The following is an 8,472-nucleotide window of genomic DNA, read 5'->3' on the forward strand; positions in this document are numbered from 1 at the left end:
AATTCACTCAGCAAATGATTCAACCACCAGTGAACCAACCAAGAAAAAAGAGAAAGAAGAGGATTTACTGTCCAGTAACTTTCAAGAGCTGACTTCTTAATCATTGCAACTTTCTTTTGTTTCTCTTCTCAAAAGAGCCAAACTTCAAGGGGCTACAGGGAGTGTTGAAGTCATCCCAGAGAGGAGGGGTCTGCACATTTGCAGGAGGGGTCTTGGGTTTCCAGCTTTCGGGGTTTTGGCACTTGGTTCTACCAAAGGTCAACCCTTGTGGGTGACAGCGTCCCACCCGTCACCCAATTCTGAGTCTTCCACAGAAGGTATTTCCTGTTCTGTCTCTGGGAACCCTGTCTTCACCTCACCACCAAGTGCGCAGGGAAAGAGTGGGTACAGCCCACATCACCAAGGAGGAGGGTTGGCTCGCCCCATGTCAACCACAGGCCATGTTCTTCTTTGCCCACCACTTCTGGTCTTGCCTGACTCAGTGCTGACTATTTCTGGGAGTCCCAAATCTAAGAAGCAGGTTTTAGAGAACAGGGACCCAGAGGCTCCTTGAACCCACAGGGAGCGAGGATGATCAGGTTCTTCTCCCAAGACCAGGGAGGAATCTGCTCCTGGAGATGCCTCCTCTGCCAGGCACCCCTGCCATCAGCCCCTGGAGGCTCATCTCAGAGGCCCCTTCTCCAAGCATCATGCCCTCCCCCGATTTCCCTCTGGCAAGGCTCCGCAGACCTGTTCTTTGGCTCCCCTGCACAAACCTGTGTTAAAGCACTTCCCACCTTGTGCTCCAGCTAGAGCCGACTGGGAGTTTCTTAAAAGTAAAGACTGTATCTCATGCCTCTTTTCCCCAGGGCCTGGTAAGGATGCTCCGGGATTCCTTGTTGAATGAATGAATGAACAGACTGAATAAGAATATCACTCCAGCTTCTCTCAAGGGAACTTTTCACTTGAGTTCCAGATGATAGTTCTCTGGCTCAGTCCAGTTGGATTTTGCCATTAGTTTTTCCAGTCTTAAGAAGGGTTAAAAAAAAAAAAAGACATGTTTTCATTTGAAGAGCAATGTGTCTCATTGTGGAGAACTTGGAGAATAAAAAATATAAAAGGAAAAAAATCACCTGTGATCCACCATGCAGGAACAACCTATGTTGATATTTTTTTCATTCATTGCTCCAATTAATAGCTACTTTTCAGGCACAGTGGGCTTCAGGTACATGGTTTTATTTCCCCCTATTTGCACACCCACATGTGCACATCCAGACCCTCTACACACACGTTTGGGACCAAAGGGTACAAACATTTCTGTATGATGTTTTTACCCTCATGTCACTAAAAATTCCTACTACACATAAAATATTTAATAAGTAAATCTGTATTCTGGATTTATCATAATTCACCTTTTCATAAACTAAAAAAGTACTGAAACAGCTGAATTTAAACATTAATTGGTATAGTATTAATTCTGTTAGAAGGTCATTTAATTGTATTAATTTATTTTATTACAGAAGAAACCCAGGTTAATTAAGCAATTCTGGAACATAACAAAAAGGTCAAAATAATAAGAAAAGAATAGAAAATCACCCTTAGTGTCATTACACAATCACAACCTCAGTTGCAATATTGGTTTATTTCCTCCCACTATTCTTTTCCGACATTTAAGTGATGTATTTTTGCTTTTGGTGTAACTAACTATAAGCACACTGTATAAACACAATTCTATTTTTTATTTAACAATCTACCATGACGATGTTTCCATGTTTTTACAAGTTCTTCATAAACTATCATTTTCGATTGCTGCATAATGATATTTCTGTTTTGTTTTAATTTTTTTATTGTGGTAACTTATACCTATAACAAAATTTTCCATTTTAACCACTTTCAAGTGTACAATTCAGCAGCACTAGTTACACTCACAACATTGCACTACCATCACCACCATCCCAAACAGGATCTCTGTACTCATTGAAGTGATCTTTTTTTTAAACTCATTTTTTATTGATATCATTAGCCTAACATAAAATTTCACATAACATAAAGTTCACCAATTGAAGTGTTCAGTCCAGTGGTTTTAGTAGATTTACAGAGTTGTGCAATCATCACCACAATCAATTTTAGAACATTTTCATCATCCCAGAAAGAAACCCTGTACCCACTCATGTTCCCTGTTCCTCCTTCCCCCAGTCCCCGGCACCCACTAAACTAGATTCTGTCTCTATAGATGGTGCGTAATGAGCTTTTGAGCTTACAGATATTTCACTACTTATTCCTTCGCTGATGGACAACTAGATGGTAAAACAGCCCTGTAAAAATAAGTATATTCTGTTGTGGGTGATGAAAAAAGTATTAGTAATTGATGATGGTGATGGTAGCACATTGTGAATGTAATTAACACCACTGAGTTATATATTTGAATAGGGTTTAAGGGGAAAATTTTAGGATATATATATATGTATGTATATATATATATATATACACACACATGTACAACTAAAATAAAATTAAAACATCTTCCAACCCCCACATAAAAAAGGATATTATTGGGACAACTGAAAAAATTGGAATATGGGTTGTATGCTTTATATCAAGGTTGAATGTCTTGAACCTGATGGCTGCTGTACCTCAGGAGGTTACACAGTGAATGTCCTTGTTCTCAGGAAATGTACCTGGAAGAAGTGTTAACTGTTAGAGGAGCAAGATGCATGCAAACTACTCTCAAATGTTAGATGGATGGATGGATGGATGGATGGATGGATGGATGGATGGATAGATCGAGAGATAGAATGATATAATGCTGCAAAATGCCAAAAGTTAATAAATCTGGGTATCTGGGCGAGGGGATATATTGGAGTTCTATGTATTGTTTATGTGTTATTTTTACAATTTTCCTGTGAGTTTGAAGTTATTTCAAAATTTAAACAAATAATAATAAATGCAGTTTGCTGTTAAGATGTCAGTTCTCCCCAGACTGATCTATAGAGTGTCACAATCCCAGTCATAATCTTAGCAGGGGTTTTTTTGGAGAATTTGACAAGCTGATTCTGCAATTCGTATGGAAATTCAAATAACCTAGAATACTCAAAGCCGTCTTGCAAAAGAACAAAGTGGGTGGACTGATCTACCTGACTTCAAGACTTAGCAAAATGCTGTAACAATCAAGACAGCGTGGCACATTTTCAGGGTAGACAATGGATTGATGGAACAGAATAGAGAGCCCAGAAATAGACCCAGGCTTACATGGACATTTGATTTTTAACAAAGGAACTAAAGCAATTCAATGAGGGAAAGGAGAGTCTTTTTGACAAACTGGATATCCATGTGAGGAAAAAAAAAATGAACGTAAAACTATCTATTTTACTGTACATAAAAAATAATTCACGATAAATCAAATACATGGAGAAACTGGAAGCCTAGTACATTGTTGGTGGGAATGTAAAATGGTGCAGCCACAGTGGAAAACAGTCTGGTGGTTCCTCAGAAAATTAAACATAGAACTATCATATGATTCAGCAATTCCCCTTCCAGGTATATGCCCCAAGGAATACCTGTACAACAATGTTCACAGCAGCATTATTTGCAATAGATGAAAGCAACCCACGTGTCTATCAACAGATGAATGGATAAACACAATGTAGTATGTACCTGCAACAGAATATTATTCAGTCATAAAAAGGAATGAAGGTCTGATACATGCGACAACATGGATGAATCTTGAACACATCATGCTGAGTGAAATAGGCCAGACACAAAAGGACAGCTATTGCAGGGTTTCACTTATATGAAATAGCTGAAACAAGAAAATTCACAGAGAAGGAGAAAGTAGATTAGAGGTTGTCTAGGGCTGGGAGGCAGAGTAGGAATGGGGAGTTATTGCTTTATGGCTTCAGAGTTTCTGTTTAGGGTGATGAAAAAGTTTGGTTAGTGGACGGTAATGATGGTAACCCAAAATTGTGAATGCAGTTAATGTTACTGAATTTGTACATATGAAAGTTGTTTAAATGGGAAATTTGGGGCTGTATATATATTACCACAATAAAAAATTTAAAAAAAAAATGGATCAAAGACCTAAAAATAAATGCTAAAACTATAAAGCTTCAAGAAAAATATATGGGAAGATATCTTTGCAACTTGGGGATTGACAAAGGTTTCTTAGAATATAGAAAACCATAATCCAAAAGAAAAAAACTGATGTTAGATTTCATCAGAATTAAAAATTTCTGCTCATAAAAAGATAGTGTTAAAAAAATAAGTAGAGGAAAAAGTAGGTATATTAGTTTCCTATTGCTGCTGTAACAAAACTCCACAAACTTGGTGGCTTAAAAACAACACAAATTCATTCTTTAACAATTCTGGAGGTCAGGAGCCAAGATCAGTTTCAGCACGTCAAAGTCAAGGATTTTCCTTGTCCCTGCCTTTTCCAGCCTCTTGTGGCAGCCTACATTCTCTGGTTTGTGACTCCTTCCTTCATCTCCAAAGTGCATCCTTTCAATTCTGCTTCTGTCATCACGTTGCCTTCTCCTCTGGCTCTGACTCCTTCTGTGTCCCTCCTAGAGGGGCCCTTGTGCTTACAGTAGACCCACCTGGAAAACCCAGGAGACTCTCCCCAACTCAGTGTCCTTCACTGAACCATATCTGCAAAGTCCCTTTTGCCAAATAAGGTAACACTCATAGGTTCCAGGGATTAGGACATTTTTGGGGGTCAATATTCAGCCTATCACAGTAGGCAAACCACCAATAGTACATACATCTGACAAAAGACTTGTACCCACAATATATAAAGAACTCTTACAAATTGACAACATAAGATGAACAACCCGATAAAAATTTGGACAAGAGATTTGAACAGACACTTCACAAAGAAAGATCCAAACGGGCCATAAACAAGTGAAAAAGCATTTGACATCATTTGTCATCAAGAAATCACAAATTAAAACCATGACGCGATCCCACCACACAACTCCAAGTGTGGCTCAAATTAAATAAAGGCTGATCACACCAAATGTTAGCAAGGCTGTGGAGCAACTGAACTCTCAGGCATTGTTTGTGGGAGGATGAAGTGGAACAAACACTTTAGAAAAAGATCAGTTTCTTATTCAGTTGAATATACATCCATGATCCAACAATTCCACTGCGAGGTGTTTATATAACAGAAATGAAAACGTGTACGAAAAGACAATGTTCATCACAGTCTTATTGATAATAGCCTAGAAGTCTGTCACCAGAGAGCTGGATGAATCGTAGCACTATTCAGCAATAGAAAGGAAAGAACTGCAGATACACAGAATATGGATGAATCTCTAATGCATTTTTTCCCCTGTGGGAAATGCTACTCTACTCATCCAGCCCTTCTCAGAGCAAAAGCATAGTCATCAAGTACCTGCAGCGGAAGAAGATAAAGTGATAAGACAGAAACCACAGAGGAAACTCCGAACAGCACTGATACTGCGAGACAAGTAGGAGAGAAAATGCAAGTCTCCGGCCGTGGCCACGCCCCTGGGCTGCCTGGCCTCGATCCTTCTAGGAAACAACGTCCAGGCGCCATGTGCTTCTGGATGGGCAATTTTCCCTTCTTTCTCCCAGTCTCAGCTCCACAGTCACCCTCTCTCTGACCCCATCCAAGTCTGGCCCCCTCAGCTCACCCTCACTCCCACCCCCAGTCCCTGTACCAGGATAGATTCTCGCTCGGTACCCTCCACTCATCTTGAGCTTCCTGAGGGTTGGGGTGAGATTGGCGACTTCCTTATCCATTTCTCTGTCTCCAGCACCTGGTGCAGTTCTGGGTTTAAAATGCTCACCAGCTGTTTGTGGAATGCAGGGATGGATGAAATAGTACCTCTGCTGGCTCAGAGTGAGATGACTTCCCTCTTCCACCTCCACTTCCATGAAGGCACTTACAGACTGGGAAATGAGGGAGAGGAGGAAAATTATACACCTAGGAAGGGGGATAGAGAAAGGCTGTTGGAGGCATCTCTGGATGTCTTTTTTTCCTGTCTCGCCCTTAGGGTGGGGGTACCCTTGCTTGATTCTGGAGAGAAAGAGATGTCAGAGAGGGTGGCATGGGCCACTCGGTAGACAGGCATGAAGGAGTAGATCCAGCTGCCAGGAAGGGGACGGAGCCCCACAAAAATAATGTCTTAAAGACGTCCAAGTCTGGGGTAGGCTGTCCATGCCTGGTTTGGCACAGATCCCTTCTAGCTCATCATGCCACCAACCCTAAGGTGTGGCCCTCCCTGTCTGACCCAAGCCAGCTGTCGAATCCCCCAGGCACGGTTGGGTGGTGCAGCAACAGGACGGAGGAAAGACTGAAGGAAAAAAATCATGGAAAGGTTGCCTGGAGCTGTTTTTTCTTACTTCATGTTGGCCAGAACTTAATCACATGTCCCCATGTACATGCTAGGGAGGCTGGAACAGGTGGTCTTTATTCTGGGCAGCCAGATACTAAGCTAAAAATTGGGCTTTCTATTACTTTGGAAGAGGAGAAGGGACAATGGCGGACAGCCAGCTTCTCTACCCCAGATGGACAGATGAACAGAAACATGTACTGGGCAAGCACCATTTTTCTCAGACATTGTGCTTGGCATTTTAGATATTATTCGTCAGTTCCCCCCCAAAAACCCTAGGAGGCAAACATTGTATTCCATCATACAGATAGGGAAGCAAGCTCAGAGGTGGCCGGTGATTCACCCAAGGTTTATACATTGGCAGAATTCACAGCTAGGATGCTGTACCCAGGTCTCTGGGACGTCAAAGCTTTTCCCACTGCACCAGACCACCTTGGGAGTCAGAGTAAAGGGCGGAAGAGGGGAGCTTCAGCCATCTTTTTGTTGTTCAATCAAGCACACCAGGCTAGGGAAGGAAGCAGGGTTTGGAAGAAAAACAATTAGGCAACACTTTTAAATGTGCATTTGGCTGTTCTCGCTGGCCTGGTCCTCACCAGCCCTGGACATAGGGTGACTGCCACAAGGGACAGGTGAGGCTCTAAGAGCTTGGGCAAAACCCTTACTTAACTGCCTCTGGGCATCCATTTCCCCATCCACTCAATAAAAAGAGGATGGGTGCACTAGAATCACCCACTTTAGAGTCCTTTGGGGAGCTTCAAAAATTTTTTTTTTTTTTCTCCTCACATGTGTATTTCCTATCTTCCCTCCTTCATGAGGTTCCAGAACCATCTACCATAACCAACAATGTTTCTTTATATCTTTTTACTATTTTTATTTTAAAAATGTATTGTGTGGATCACAGGAAGGGCTCTAAGGCTTGAATTTGCCTGGGGTCCCTGGAGGTTGGACGGGTCCACTTTAATCTAGTGCCACATCCTGGGCTTCAAGCCTTCTTGGCTGGCTGTCCTCATTTGCACCGGGTTCCAGCTCTCCAGGGGGCCTCCAGCTCCTGGCACTTCTGCTCCTAGCCACAAAAGCTCTGTTCGCTTAGCCCAGCCTCTTCCAGCTAACCAAAAGGAAGGTCTCATTTGCCTTTTCTTCCCAGCTCCGAAGGAGCTCCTGTACATTCACCTGGTGGCCCAGGAGGGCCTGTACTTCTGCTTTTTACATCACTCTCTTTCCCATCTGCTCCCTGAGCTGCTAAGCAGTGTGAAAAAGGCCCAGTCCCAACAGGTTCCTTTTCTCAGCTGCTCAAGAATTTGAAAGAGCAACTTTATGGTCAGAAAGCATTTGTAAAAGGACATAACCCTTGGAACAAAATGCGTTGAATTTTTGTTCAAATTCGACTTTTGAACAGATTTAAATGGATTTCATTATAGGAATAATCAAGCATCTTATCTCAGTCTTTACTCACTAGACTAACTTAAAATTTTTTTTTATTTTGAAATAATTTCAAAATTATGGGAGAGTTGCAAAAATTAGACAAAACCCATATAGAGAACTCCAACACACAATCCCCCCCCAGATATGCGGGACCACCAACTTTTAACATTTTACCACATTTGCTGTATCATTCTTTCTATCTTTCTGTCTGTCTATCTATCTATCTACCTACCTATCTGAACCCCATCCCATTTTAAACAAATTTCCTACCTTAGGATCATCCTCAGCTCTTTTACCAGCCAGACTGAGGCACTGTCCTTAGGGCAGCTTGTCTTTAGACTAACTTTCATCCTCACTGTTCTAAGCACAGAGACACGGAAGCCAAAAGTAGGTGGAACCACCTTCTCGGAGCTTGCTTAGCAATGGGGTTTAAACGTGAGAGTTAGACAAAATTTTGCCCTATGAGATCAATTACCAAACCACTACAAAGAGTAAGATAATTCAGTAGAGAAGTGGGTTAAAATTTTATAGAGAAGTCAATACATTCCCGTATACCAACAAAAAAGTCTCATTTAAAATACCAACAAAAAAGATAAAATATCTGGGAATAAACTTCACAAGAAATGTGCACAACCTCCCTAAGGAAAACTTTGCGATACTCCCAAAAGACATAAAACTGGAAAAGATGCACCACATTCTTGGATAGGAAGACAACATC

This window comes from Choloepus didactylus, chromosome 18 (assembly GCF_015220235.1).
Source record: "Choloepus didactylus isolate mChoDid1 chromosome 18, mChoDid1.pri, whole genome shotgun sequence".
Lineage (NCBI taxonomy): Eukaryota > Metazoa > Chordata > Mammalia > Pilosa > Megalonychidae > Choloepus > Choloepus didactylus.